The sequence below is a fragment of the Pogoniulus pusillus genome, chromosome 3, assembly GCF_015220805.1.
Source record: "Pogoniulus pusillus isolate bPogPus1 chromosome 3, bPogPus1.pri, whole genome shotgun sequence".
Lineage (NCBI taxonomy): Eukaryota > Metazoa > Chordata > Aves > Piciformes > Lybiidae > Pogoniulus > Pogoniulus pusillus.
Window position 1 is genome coordinate 36922361 of NC_087266.1, and position 15630 is coordinate 36937990.

Here is a 15630-nt window from a genome sequence, read left to right on the forward strand (position 1 = left end):
AAGAATCGAAGACACTCCCTGTGAGTACTTCATTTTGCTCTCCTTGCAATTAGCAAGGAAGCACTTACAGGAGCTTATGCTTGTTTGTTTCTAATAGGAGTTTTAAAGGCAAACCTTCATCAATAAATTAAAATGACACTGTTACACAGTTCATTGCACACTGTTACACTATTTTGTGTTGCTGGTTTACAGAATCTTAGATACTAAATACATATTCAAAAGGGGATAAAGTAGATTGCTGATTATTGTCAACAAGGCTAGACATAAGAAAATATATGTAAGAAATTACATATATTGTTAGTAGCATTCATTTCTCTAGGCAAATTAGCAGTGTAAGAGTTTTAATTACATCCTATGAAACTCCCATTTCATTTAATATTCCAAAATAAATTATCCTATGTGCTTCTGTAAGATTGTTATAATAATTTTGAATTAGAAAAATGGGGAAGTTTTCCACTCTTTGATGCATGCTGGCAATAGAGTCTCTGATGTGGTTCTCTGTTGGCAGGAAAGATTAAATTTCTGTCTTTTTTTGTGTTTTGTTTTGTGTTTTGAAAAGGGCAAAGAGAGAGAAATTATGCACTACTTTCTGGTGATCAGAGGGATAAAGCATCTCTGCTATGAGGACAGATTTAAAGAGTTGGGGCTATTCAGTCTGGAGAAGAGGAGGCTCCCAGGTGACCTTCTTGTGGCCTTCCAGTATCTGAAGGGGGCCTACAAAAAAGCTGGGGAGGGACTTTTTCATCTATCAGGTAGTGACAGGACAAGGGGGAATGGAGCAAAGCTGGAGGTGGGGAGATTCAGCCTGGACTTAAGGAGGAAGTTGTTCATCATGAGAGCAGTAAGAGCTTGGAATGGGTTGCCCAGGGCGATGGTTGAGGCCCCATTGCTGGAGGTGTTTAAGGTCAGGCTGGATGAGGCTCTGGCCAGGTTGATCGAGGGTAGGATGTCTGTGCCCATGGCAGGGGGGGTGGAACTAGATGATCCTTGTGTGTTCCAATCCTGACTGATTCTGTGATTCTGTGATTCTGTTATTTTACTGCTGATGAAAGTGCAAAGCATTATTTCTGCTAAAGGCTAATAAGTGTTAATTAGGCAAAGGAAAATATTTCATTAAATATACAAATTGAAAACAAACATAGTATGGAAATGTTATACTTAAGAGAAACTGCAGAAGTGATATGTGCAGTCCTCTTTAAAACACTGTTCATGATTGTGTGCTACACACTTTGCAGAGAATGCTACAAATGCTGCTATTTCCTAGAACTCTGTAATGTGGTGTGCATATCTATCTATCTATCTATCTATCTATCTATCTATCTATCTATCTATCTATCTATCTATCTATCTACATTAAATTACAGTTTACAGGATAGCATCCAAAATAAACAAGTATTCAGAATATTTCTATTTAAGACAATGTTAAAAATGTCACTAAAATAAGAAAGAAAGAAAGAAAGAAAGAAAGAAAGAAAGAAAGAAAGAAAGAAAGAAAGAAAGAAAGAAAGAAAGAAAGAAAGAAAGAAAGAAAGAAAGAAAGAAAGAAAGAAAGGAAGAAAGGAAGGAAGGAAGGAAGGAAGGAAGGAAGGAAGGAAGGAAGGAAGGAAGGAAGGAAGGAAGGAAGGAAGGAAGGAAGAAAGAAAGAAAGAAAGAAAGAAAGAAAGAAAGAAAGAAAGAAAGAAAGAAAGAAAAGGAACAGATTTTTTATGTTTTCAGTGGCAGAAATATGGATTGACAAGTGGTATAAATTCAGATATATTATGCTGAACAGTTTCTTTTCCTGTGTTTGCAATTTGTGGTAGCTGAATTACAACATTGGCTTCTAAAAGTGCTGCAGCTATTTAGTTGCTTAATGAGAAGACTGCAAAATTTAAGTTGCTATTTTTTTTTCTTTTTTGTAAACTGGAAAAGTTCAGTTAATTTATTTTCTGTTCCATAAATAAGAATATTAGAACAGTGCAATAGGAAACAGTAGTTAGACATGGTATCTGTCTTCTTGCTGCATTTGCAAAGTCTTTATTTTCCATATATTCTGAGTAACTTCTAATTCATTTAGAAATCTATGCTCAAATTCAGGTTATAAAGAGCTGAATCTGTAACAACTTAGACTTTTTTAGAGGAAATAAGACTGAATCATCACAGTGGTCCTTTTAACCTTCCAATGTCTACTTTCTGAGAAACTTGAGAACAAAAGTGGCTTTCACCTCACATAAAATTGAGCAGAAATACGTATCTATGTCTGAGCAAGACATACTGCCTTATTGTATGGACAAGAAAGAAAGCAAGAAAGCAAGAAAGCAAACAAGAAAGAAAGGTGAGTTTCAGAACAATTCATCTTCTTTAGAAATGTCTAATTCTCTACACTGACTCAAAAAAACCTGTAGCATCACTAATTCAGTTGTTAATCCATCTATCTGGAATTGAAGAATCCATGCTTGTGAAAATAATAATTATTCAGCCTGAAATAAAGACTGTAGGTGTTCAAAAAAAGCCTGGCTGAGGCAATTAGTGTGATGGTCTAGTTGACTGGACAGGGCTGGGTGATAGGTTAGACTGGATGATATTGGAGGTCTCTTCCAACCTGATTGGTTCTATGATTGTATAATTCTTCTGTAATTTCTTTTTTTTTCAGGAAATTTGATTAAATAACATCATTTTGCTAAATGAATATTGAGGAACTTCTTTCCTCTTACAATAAAAAGTAGCCAGAGAGAAAATTATCATAGGTAACAATCTGCTATTGCATTGGTCGGTTTCAGAGAGCTTGGCAAAAGGTACTGGAATTATATATATATACATATATATAAACATATACAAGGTAGAATTCAGAGAGTGGTGACCAATGGTGCTAGGTGCAGCTGGAGAGCTGTGACCAGTGGTGTCCCCCAGGGATCAGTGCTGGGGCCGGTCCTGTTCAATATCTTTATCAGTGACATTGATGAGGGCACAGAGTGTCTGCTCATCAAGTTTGCTGATGACACCAAGCTGGGAGGCTTGGCTGATTCAGATGAAGGCTGTGCAACCATCCAGAGAGACCTGGACAGACTGGAGAGCTGGGCACAGAGAAACCAGATGAATTTCAACAAGGACAAGTGCAGAGTCCTGCACCTGGGGAGGGATAATAAACTGCACCAGCACAGGCTGGGAGGTGATCTGCTGGAAAGCAGCCCTGTGGAGAGGGACCTGGGGGTCCTGTTGCATAACAAGTTAACCATGGCACAGCAACATGACCTTGTGGCCAAGAAGGCTAATGGGATCCTGGGGTGTATTAGGAAAAGTGTGTCCAGCAGATCAAGGGAGGTTCTCCTCCCCCTCTGCCCTGGTGAGACCTCGTCTTGAATACTGCATTCAGTTTTGGGCTCCCCAGTTTAAGAGGGACAGGGATCTGCTGGAATGGGTGCAGCGGAGGACTATGAGGATGATGAGGGGACTGGAGGGTATGCCTTATGAGGAGAGGCTGAGGTACCTGAGGCTTTTTAGTCTGGAGAAGAGAAGAATGAGAGGGGATTTAATAAATGTTTGTAAATATTTGAGGGCTGGCTGGGATGGAGGTGGGGGACAGTCTCTTCTCTCTTGCTCCCTGTGGTAGGACAAGGAGCAATGGGAGTAAATTGCAGCACAAGAGGTTCTGCCTCAACACAAGGGGGATCTTCTTTACTGTAAGAGTCTCAGAGCATTGGAAGAGGCTCCCCAGAGAGGTTGTGGGGTCTCCTCTGGAGACTTTCAAGACCTGTCTGGATGTGTTCCTCTGTGATCTGATAGTATTGTCCTTCCCTGGCAGGGAGTTGGGCTCAATGAACTCGATCTCCTTGAGTCTCTTCCAACCCCTAACATCCTGTGATTACTGTGACACAAGAGTTATTTTTATTTGCATCTAATGCAGTAATCATAATGTTATCACATGGCAGTAAAATGTCTGGTATTATTCCATTTTCCCCCACTCTATCGTTTTATGCTAATTATCTAATTTTTTTCACCATCTGACAATTCAGGAAAATACTCTAGAAATTAATGTCAACAATTGATAACAATTTTGTCTCCTAAAACATACATTAACCTCAGTGTTATAGTATTTCACTCCATAATTATGCTCAGAATGACACAGGAATACTCATTAGATAGTTGTCAAATTACAGTTGGCCATCTCACAAATGTAGCAAAGTATCTGATGGATCAATACCAGAATGATTAGTCATATTTCATCACATTTGAAAGGTCTTGGCAGACTGGTGAAGTTCTTCCTGACTGGAAAATGGGAAACATAATGCCCATCTTCAAGAAAGCAAAAAAAGGATGACCTTAAGAACCACAGATCAGTCAGTCTCATCTCTGTGCTTGGCAAGATCATGGAGTAGATCCTCCTGAAGGCTCTGCTAAGGCAAATGGAAAGCAAAGCAGAGGTGATTGGTGGTAACCAGCAATGGCCTCACCAAGGGCAGATCATGCCTGACAAATTTAGTAGCATTTTATGATGAAGTCACAGCAACAGTGGACAAGGGAAGGACAACTGACGTCATCTACCTGGACCTGAGTAAGGCATTTGACTCTGTCTCACAAGACATGCTGGTCACCAGACTGGAAAGACACCGACTTCATGGGCGGAGCACTGCTGGATAAGGAATTGGCTGAATGGTCACACGCAGAGAGTTGTGATCAATGGCATGATGTCCAGCTGGAAACCAGTGACAAGTGGCATCCCTCAGGAGTCAGTGCTGGTATCAGTGCTGTTTAACATCTTTGTCAGGAATTTGCAGATAGCACCAAGCTGTGTGGCGCAGTCAACTTGCTAGAGGGCGGGGATGCAATCCAGAGGGACCTGGACAGGCTGCAGAGGTGAGCCTAGGCCAACCTCACGGAACTCAACAAGGCCAAGTGTAAGGCCCTGCACTTGGGTTGACACAATCCCAAGCACAAATAAAGGCTGGGTGGTGAATAGCTGGAGATCAGCCCTGAGGAAAAGGACCTGGGGGTCTTGGTGGATGAAAAGCTCAACATGAGCCAGCAATGTGCGTGTGCCACCCAGACAGCAACCATATCCTGGGCTGCATCAAGAGAAGTGTGGCCAGCAGGGCAAGGGAGGTGATTCTCTCCCTTTACTCTGCTCTCATAGACCCCACCTGGAGTATTGTGTACAGTTGTTGGAGCAAGTCCAGAGGAAGGCCACAAAGATGATCAGAGGGCTGGAGCACCTCCCTGATGAAGACATGCTACAAGAGTTGGGACTCTTCAGTCTGGAGAAGAGAAGGCTTTGAGGAGACCTTATAGTGTCCTTCCAGTATTTGAAGAGGGCCTACAGAAAGGCTGGAGAGGGACTGTTTACAAGGTCTTGTAACAACAGGATGAGGAGTAATGGGTTTCAGCTGAAAGAGGGGAGAATTAAACTAGATGTTAGGGAAAAGTTCTTTACAGTGAGGGTGGTGAGACACTGGCACAGGTTGCCCAGGGAGGTTGTGGATGCTCCCTTCTTGGAGGTGTTCAGGACTAGGTCAGATGAGGCTTGAGTGACCTGCTCTAGTGGGAGATGTCCCTGCCTATGGCAGGGGGTTGGAACTAGATGATTGTCCTGGTTTAAGCTTCCCAGAGACTCAAACCCTAACAGAACTATTATTTTTATGATGCCTCCCCCTCTCCCTTCTCCCTGTAGGGAGGTTTTAGGCAGGAGGGTGAAAAAGACCCTAAGAATTGTCTTGCTCCAATTTGGAAGTTAAAAGGAAAACTTTAACAATAAATAAAGGGTATTTATAGTAAAGAGGAGTTACAAAGATATAAGGGGAGAAAAACAGATACAAAATATATACAAAATCAGATTGATGGCAAGGGATGGAGGTAAATTCAGGAGGTGGTTGGTCCACCACGTGGTTGGCTAGTCACATGGCAAAACAGGAGCAGCTGGAACAGGGTGTGCTCATCAGGTGAAGGAGAGCAGAGAGAGAGAAATAGGAGTGGGCTAATCATTGCACCTGTGATCAGGTTCAAGACCACCCCTAGGAGGCATCGGGAGGACCTGGGGTCAGGTTCAGTCCACCTCTCAGGAGGGGCAAACCCTTAACAATGATCATTGAGGTCACTTCCAACCTAAACAATGCTAAGATTCTATGATTCAATTAGGGAATGAAATATTGCTAAATTTCTCTATGTTAAACAATAAAGCTCCTTAGTACACTGATGGTTTTTGTCTTTAACGTTACAGAATATCAAGAAATCAAAAAGAAACAAAAAGCTCAAGAACATCTGGAGAAGAGGAGGCTCAGGGGTGATCTCATTGCTGTCTACAACCACCTGAGGGGAGCTTGTAGCCAGATGGGAGTTAGTCTCTTCTGCCAGGCAACCAGAAACAGAACAAGGAGACACAGTCTCAAGTTGTGGCTTGGGAGGTCTAGGCTGGATGTTCTTGCCAGAGAGAGTGATTGGCATTGGAATGGGCTGCCCAGGGAGGTGGTGGAGTCACCATCCCTGGAGGTGTTCAAGAAAAGCCTGGCTGAGGCACTTAGTGCCATGGTCTAGTTGACTGGACAGGGCTGGGTGCTAGGTTGGACTGGATGACCTTGGAGGTCTCTTGCAACTTGGTTGATTCTATTGTATTCTATGATTCCATGATCTGAAATGTAAAGAGAAGCAAAACCCAGATTTGAAGAACTATTTACATACTTACTTGCTTATTGAATGGAACTTGATAGTAAGATGTCATTTTCCAGATGTATATCTTTGAAATGCAATTAATGACATAGATGTTATTTAAACCTCACTTCATTGGTAAAAAAAGTAAGGTTCAAGTTGAAGTGTATCTAAATTTTCAGTATATATGGGTGGATGAATTTGGAAAAAAAGATACATATACAGGTTTAGAATAACAGATCCCATATCATAAAAATAACTATTTTCAACTAGTGTGAAGCAGCAGTGAGGATTTGAAGACAATCAGTCATCATTGCCAGTTTGAGTTATGGCCAGCTATAGTCAATGTGTGTCCTATATATTTACATCGCTCTACCTCTCTATCTACCTCTGTCTCTATATGGAGGGCAACCAGGAATGTAGTCATTTTTTATTAATAAGATTTCTGTTTTCATTGCCAGTCTACGACTTAGACATTTTTATTGTCTGTTATTACTACCTGGGATTACTCTTACCAAACCTGGTCAGTAGGGGGTTGAGGGTGGTCATGTTAATGTTCAAGCAATTCCCTTGGAGTAAATGAAGACGAAATGATGCCAAACAGTTGATGAACTGGGTTTATCAGGTTGAAGTGGAGCAGAGGGAAAAGAGGAGGGAAAAGCAGTAGGAAAGATGCATATCAAAAAGAAAAATGCATATCACCATTTCCCTGGCATGGGAATGGCCAGCATTGTTGAAGGAGCAGTTAACAGGGTATTGGCACTAGCAGGAGAACAGTACTGCACCATGTGGTCTTCTCTAGGCCACAGGCAGTGTGAAGCAGCTCAACACCATGCAGGCATCAGTGGGAACAGAGAGCCATGGGGCTGTGTAGAGTAGGCAGTGTGCAGCGGCAGTAGGGTGAGGCAGGAAGTGCCAAACCGTTTTCTTCAGCCCTCTACTCCCTCCTACTTTCCTGAAGGTTCCCCTATTTTACCCTCATCTTCTGCATGGCAGGCCCTGGACCGAGGCATCGCCCCCCAGACCATATGTACTCCTTACCCTCAGGGGCACTGTTTGAGACAGCGAAACACTTAGGTCTCACATCTGCTCTTCTATATAATAAAATACATAAGGGTCAGTCACAGGGACAAATATTCAATGCCCACACATAACTGAATGTCAACTGAGGACCCTTTTTTTTTCATTAATAGCTCAGAAAAAAAAAAAAAAAAAAGCTTTCTTGATAGAGGTTGAGGTGTTTTTCTTTGTACAGAGTCAGTTCATTTATCCAGAGTGTTTTCTTCCCAGTGTTAGTGAATTAAAAGTGAGTTTAAAGAAATTAGTTTGACTCAGGATCACTTACCATTTTCCATCTCACGATCAAATAATACATAGGACTACAAGTGAAATGATGCCAGATGGATGTTACCTTGTACTAGGAAACCTAATCCCATATTTACCCTTAATTGCACTCTGAAACCTATTATTTTCAATGTTCTAAACTAGGTCTTCTCTGTCTAAGGTAGCTAATTAGAGTATCTAGATACTGCAAAAGCCCAGAAGATTGTTGAATAATACATGAAGAATGACTGAAGTCAATTTCTTTACATTTTTATCTTTTATTCATTAGGAATTTTCAGAAAAACAGGATTTCCTAAGGAAAAAAAACAGCCAAACAAAAGCTCCACCATACCTATAGTCTTTCACACAGAGTTTAAAATACTGTGAAGTTTCAGTGGCTAGATCTAAATATCTGGCAATCTGAAAAGTGTATATGATTAAACGTTTGTATTAATTGTTCCTGGTACTGGACATGCAGCCTGCATTATGATATGCTGACCTGATAGAAATATTATTATATTAGCAGTCTTTGTGTTCCTTCACAAAGCAAATCACTTGTCTACCACAGAAGAAATCAGGGGAAGTAATCAATTTTAAACATGATTTTATTTTTCTCTCTTTCAACAAAAGGAGCCTTAGGGATTGTCTGTGTCTTGCAAGTGTCTTGCAAAGAGTTTTTAAGCATTTTGTGTCTGTGAGCAATTAGTATTTTTAAGGAACATGCTGCTTATGCCTCTTGACTGCTGAGTGTAGCTGAAAGAAAGGATTTGGGCTGGTTTGAAAACATATTGTGAAAGACTCAGCATTCAAACACATCTATTTCTCACACGGCATAAAGTTCTTGCCTTGCAGAGTACCAATTAATGCTTCCTCATCTACTCACAGAGAACTCAGCTGTCTTTTATTTGAGAGAGGTGAGCCACAGCAATGCAGTTTAACGTTATAGAGTAAATATTAAATTCACATGTTGGATGTATTTGTTGCGGAGGCAGGAATTAATATGTGGCCGAGTCCAGAAATTATACAAAAATAGTTAATTTTATTTCCCAAAAACCTGCCCCCAAAACTATATATGCAAAGATTAATTTAGTTTAATAAGCAGATTCAATTGCATGAGAGTTACCTACAAGGATACCGTCAATAATCTGACTATTTTGGAAGTCAGAAGTTGGAAAAGGCTTTAGCTATTAATTAATAGCGATTTCTTACTAAATTAAGATGAGCCAAATAACTCACTCAGGCTTGCTCGTGGGGTCTGTCTCTCTCTCGCTCCCTTTCAGCAGCTGCAGGTAAACGATTAAGAGTCGTTAAGGATCGTTAGGCTCACAAAGGTATCAATAGGGAACAGTCCCTTTGAAGATCTCTGCAGCCAAGGCGAGGAGAGTGGGGGAGCTCAGGCAGACACATACGTCCAGGCACAGGCAAAATCCAAAGCGGGAACCCCAAAGGCGGGAAGACCCCCAATAGTTATAACCTTCGCTAGACAAAGGGCAGAGTTACCACACCTTAGGTGCGAAAGCGCACGGCCAATCCCAGCCTGGCTCCAGCGCGGGAACTCACGGGGCAGTCCTCACCCCCCTTCACGGCTGCAGGGCAGGTGAGGGGGGAGGGAAACCAGGCGGCTTTCCCCTTTCCCCCTGAAGTCTGGGCAGGAGAGGAATTTAGGGGTACAGGACTCCAGGACAATATTGTCTTCTGAGCCAGGTTACTGGACTGTGGAAGGAGATTCACATTACATTTCAAGGTTTTTTTTAGTTAACTGTTTGACTATTTAAAACTTCTGAAAAGATACTGAACTTATGCCAGCAGGTTTAACCATGAGCAAAAGTTTTGGGTTGATCGATATCTATAATGAATATGAAATAGAATTGTCTGCTGTGATTTCCAGCAAGTTTTCAGGCAGAGAGGCATGAAAGGGAAGGCCAGGACATTAGTGGTACTTAGAGCACTGTTAATATGTCCTCTGAAATAAGACTCAGCCTTGGAATTTGTTGTGGAGGCAGGGAATTAATGCTGCCAAGTCAGAAATATATAGAAAAATAGAGTTATTTTATTTTCCTGAAACCTGTCCCAAAACTATATACAGAAATTAATTTAGTATTAAATGCTGGTGGAGCACCTGGGTACAATGACTCTTTGTTCACCAATATGGTTAGATGGTCATAGTCTGTTTTATTTCCGTGATGCAGAGACTTATATGCATTCTTACAAGAGGCGTGCTCCACCAAGATTGGTTACACATAGAGGGTACAAGGTTACATGTAAGGCATGGATAGGGTAATATACCATAACAATCTGAGGGTCAGCCTCTGGGGCTGGCTAACTCTGCCCATCTGCAGCTGGCACTCCACCCCCTGCAGCTGCATGTGGGGGTTGCTACCCAGTGCCTGGTATCTTAACTCCCAAGATGGATTCAAGGACTCTCCCAGCACGAGTTGCTCATGTTTATCATTTTGTGTCCTCTGCTAGCAAGAAATTCTCCAACAATTTAGTTTTAATTAGCAGACCCAGTTAGATGAAGAAGATGTTGTAAGGATTCCATAGGTAAATGTGACATTTTGGAAGTCAGGAGTTGGAAAAGGCTAAGCTACTAAACATAGACTTCCCCACTATTAATTAGGCTGAGCCTAAAGTTTACTGACAGGTGAAGTCAGGCTGGCTGAGAGAAAAGGTGGTCCAGATACTTGTCCCCTCACTCTCTTTCAAAAGACATCCAAGGATCATTAAGGCCTATCAAGCCTTCATAAAGGGGGTGCTTATGGTGAGAAGCTGTCCGAAACAGGGATGGTCCTGTCCCTTAGGAGCTTGTCCGTTGGAGAGCCAAAGGGACTCTTTCTGCAGGAGCTATCCAGGTGGGGAAGAACTCTAAGGTGGGAACCCCAAGGTTGGAAGTCCCCCAATATGTATACTCTTCCTAGACAAAGAGTCGAGCTACCCCTCCTAGGCATGAAGATCACAACCAATCCCCAGTCTGATTCCAGCATGGGCACCTGCACAGGGCACCCCTTGTGCCAGCAGGGCCCTGTGCTCCCCCGCTTCTCACCTGCAGGGTGGGGAGAGGAAACAGGTTTTTCGTGCCTTTTCCTCTCCCATTCAAACCACAGGGGGAGAAGGATTTTGGGGTATACTGAACTCCAGGACAGAAATTAAACACATTTTTGCAAACACACACTCTGATAGCTGTTGATGGCACACTCTATTGACTATGTGGAATTTTCTGTATGACATCTTGGAGCTAAAGAACATGGAATAAACTATTAGACATAAACAGCAGCTTTCAACTGTTTGTAATAGCCTAGCATAAACTTACATACTGGAAAATCTGTAATGGTTCTGTTTTCCAAGTACAGCTTATTATCATGGTATTCTCTTGTTAGAAGCATCTTTCTAACCAGTAGGTTAATATCACACCATCACAATTTAAGGTCTTTAGAGTGATGAAAATCAGGTCTATTAATTCTCAAATACACCTGAAACATATTTCAAAACTGATGACACATTGAACATATACTGAAGAAAAAAACAGATTATGCAACAGAAGATTTGCATTACACAGCACAAATGTTTTTCAGTATCTTATAATGTCTTGTTAACAGACATGGTGAAGTGGAAGGATGAGTAGACAATCCAAGTTTTTCTCTTGAGTTCAAGCACTCTGTAAAATGCTGGGCTTCAAATTTCTGTCTCAGTTCCAGTGTCTTGAAATAGAGACTTAACAAATAGTACTAGTGTTAGATATATGACATCTCCTAGATTTTTCCACATCTAATTGCATGCAATAGTAACTAAAGTCAAACAGTCAAGCAAAACTGCACAGAAAGAATATACCTGTTTTATGAGATAAAAGTGCTTATTAGAGTATTTCTGTCAAACGTTCAAAGGCTACCTAGCTACATAATCATATGTGCTAGTTTGAAGATAGAATGTTTTGGTGAGAAGAACTAGTTTACAGGCTGTGAAAGGGAAACAATGGTGATGTCTATTTCACTCATAAGTTTGCTGAGATATATAAGAACAAGTACATAAACATAGATAACACAGTCGCTGCCTGGGATTTGGGCTGAACTTCTCTCTCTCCCTCTAACCTAACCTGCCATCTTTGAGACTAATCCATCTGCTTCCTAATCCTCTTGGCTGAACTTCCATACTACCTTAAACATAAGTCTAGATCTTGGGCAAGGTTGAGGGGTAGGGAGAAGGTAGAAGGGTGGTTGAGAGCTCCTCCTGGGGACTTGGGGTTCTGGGAGGATGTTGCAGAGGGGAAAATTAATTGGTGCCAGATGATATTCTATAAAAATATATAATTTATTAATTTTAATATTCTGAACTCTCACCACCCCCAACCACTGAATTTTAATATTAATATTTGTTCTTGTATGCTTATGGAAGACTTTCTAGGGATAACACCAAACAGAACTACTATTATCTAGCAAACATTCAAACAATAAACAGAGAGAATCCCCATGGTCAATATACCGCCTGGGGTCAATACGCCATTTGCCCAGTAGATGGGCCCAAGCTCTTTCTGCTCTATGGCAGAAGGCAGTAGAGAATTACAGAGGCATTGAGCATTTGCTCACAAATTATGATTATTATTACCCTTGCAGCGGCTAGCCACAGTCCAGACAGTGCCCAAATGCTTTCAGGAGACTCTGTCTTGTTGGATGCTGTGGTTGAATCTTCCCAGCTCCTGGGGAAAGGACGCAGATGATCCCTGACCTTGTCCTCGGCTCTTCTGGATGATCTCCAGAACTTGTAGTCTTAGCAGGAAGACTTTCAGGGGCAGACAGGGAGGATGTCGTGCAGTCTCAGCATGATGTCACGCTGACCACACAGGCCGATTGTCTGCAGACAATCCAGGGTCTGCTCCTGGTAACTTGCGGCAGTGGAGTTTAGCAGGCAGTGACAAGGCATGGGAGATTGGGCTCCGTAGAGCAAATAGCAGCAAGCAGTGAAGCAAAATCAGTGAAACAAAAGCAAACAAGCAGGCATGCAAGCAAGCAAGCAGATACTTTGTTTACCTGTGTACCTCCTGTTTATCAGATGTGGGCCAAGATTAATGGCCCCTTGGCCACCAGAATGACCAATCAGCTTGGCAGTTAACCAAATCATACCATAATAGGGAAGGGCCACAGGCCTGCCCCCCCCCCCCCCCCCCCCCAAAGCATGAGCCTTGTACCCAGTAAGACATAAGCTAGGCATGTGGGCCTATACAACTGTGTTGCACAACCTGGGCCCTGGGCAGGCCAGACTTTATGGCACCAGGTCTATTGTGCCCCTTTTGTGTTCATTTAATGTGTTTACCTCTGGTGTGGGCAGAAAAACATGTCCAGGCAAGGCAAAGTGTGTATAAACCTATTTTGGGCCTATGGGCCCTCCATGACAGAGGGCTGTTGTGTTTCTGTATTACCTTTTAACTTGTATATTTTTGTATACAACTGTATATTTTGTAAATACTTGCTTATATACTATACTAAGCCATAAATATAAAGCTTCATTTAATTTCCAGAGCCACTGAGTCTAGTCTGGGTGATTTTCACAAGTGTGGGGGGAAGCAGGTAATGCCCAAACCATCACATCATATGTAATAGTTTTTAGTTTGCTGCGTAAGGTGTGTTGACAAATCACAATCAAGAAAGATTTACAGAGCCTATGAAACCTATGGCACTATATCCATGATGTTTTTCAATCAGAGCTCTAGAAATTAATTTAATTTCTTAACTCTTTTAATTACTAAAAATATGTTTTATGCATGATAAGCCTTAGGAAAGTTTCAGAAAGAAAATGAACACTTATTTTGGCTGCAGCTTTCTGATCGTGTATCAGTAGCACATGCCATTCGTGGTTTGGACTAAGTTTGAATGTGATTTATCATTCCTTTCTAGATCTTTAGATATGAGACTATGGTACTGATGTAAAGAGCAGTAAACAAAGAAAGTTGGTGAAAAGCAGAGAGATCATTGACATTGTTTCCTAGATGTAAGCAGTATGAATAAATTAAATGTGCCTTACAGCCTACCTTTACTTTAGTATTGCACCATAATTTACAGAACAACATTTTACTACTGCATAACAAAAATATAATTATTGTATCTGTAAATGAAATCTGAAAATAAACAGGTATTATTTCAAAACATAGTTAGTGCTAATTAACCTTTTTTCTTGTTCGCCTCAAATACACTCTGTATACTTTAATGCATCAATATTTTATAGAATGCAATTATACTGAGAACTGAACATCTTGCATCATGACTAGCTTAAATTTATCTTCAGTGCAGACTTCATTTTGAAATACAACTCATACAAATACGCTTACAAAAGTATGTAAATATTTTTATCATTTTCCTGTCTTGAACATTAAAGTAGAAAAAAAAAAAGAGCATCTGCATGACTGTGATGGTTTGGGTGTTACCTGCCCCCCCACCCTTTGGAAAATCACCCAAACTAGACTCAGCTGAGCTGGAAATTAAAGAATGAAGCTTTATATTTACAATTTAGTACAATATACAAGCAGGTATTTGCAATATATACAGGTAAAGACAGAAATAGGCAAGTTAAGAGAAGTAATACAGAAACACAACAGCCCTCCCAGAAACCAGTCCCCAGGAGGGGCTCTCAACCATCCTTCCACCTTCTCCCCCCTCTACCTTACCGCAGACTTTGCCTTACATTTGGAGGATCAGTCAGAGTGGTTAGGAAGCTGACAGATCAGTTAGGCATCAAGTTAGAGAGAGAGAAGTGCAACCCAAAGCCCAAGAGCAACTCCATTATCTATGTTTATGTTCTTGTTCTTAGACATCTCAGCAAGCCTATGAGTGCAGTAGACATCACCATTGTTTCCTTTTCACAGCCTATAATCTAATTCTTCTCAACAAAATATCTAAGCTAGGCTCAAACTAACACAATGACTTTTCTAAGTCATCTAAAGAAGTCAATCACATGTACAAAACATTTGTGTGTTACATACAAGTTCAAGTGTAAGTTAATCATTAAAATAAGAGATAGAAATAGTATATAAAAAATGCAAAATTTATTGCATATCTCCACACCTACAATTATTTTACACAGTAATGACTTCTCAAAAACTTAAATCATAGAGTCATAGAACCAGTCAGGGTTGGAAGGGACCACAAGGTTCTAGTTCCAACCCCCCCTGTGGTGCCCAGGGACACCCTAGCCAAGATCAGGCTGCCCACAGCCTCATCCAGCCTGGCCTTAAACACCTCCAGGAATGGGGCCTCAACCACCTCCCTGGCCAACCTGAACCAGGTGAAGATGTGCAAGTGCTTTGAGGAGGACTTTCCCTTGTACCCAGCGCTGATTAAAACATATCTTTCCTGATAACACTCTGTGTGTTGTGAGGTCTCATTTCCTGTAAGTCACAACTCCCACCTGGCTACAACCTCTCTCCAGGTAGTTTTAGTCAGTAATAATTATGTAAAACTATATCTGCTTCACTTTCAACAATAAAAATCACCACAGAAAAATCACAGGAACGAAATAAAATGAAAAATGACAGAATCAACTTTGAACATTACAAATATTCAGTCTATTATAAAATGAGAATCCATAACTGATCCAGAATTATCCATATTTTACCTAGTTCATGAAGTGATGTAGCTCTTCACAGCTCCACAGGTATTCTCCTTCCAATTTCCTCACTTTCAGATTTTTTTGCACAGTCATGTACTT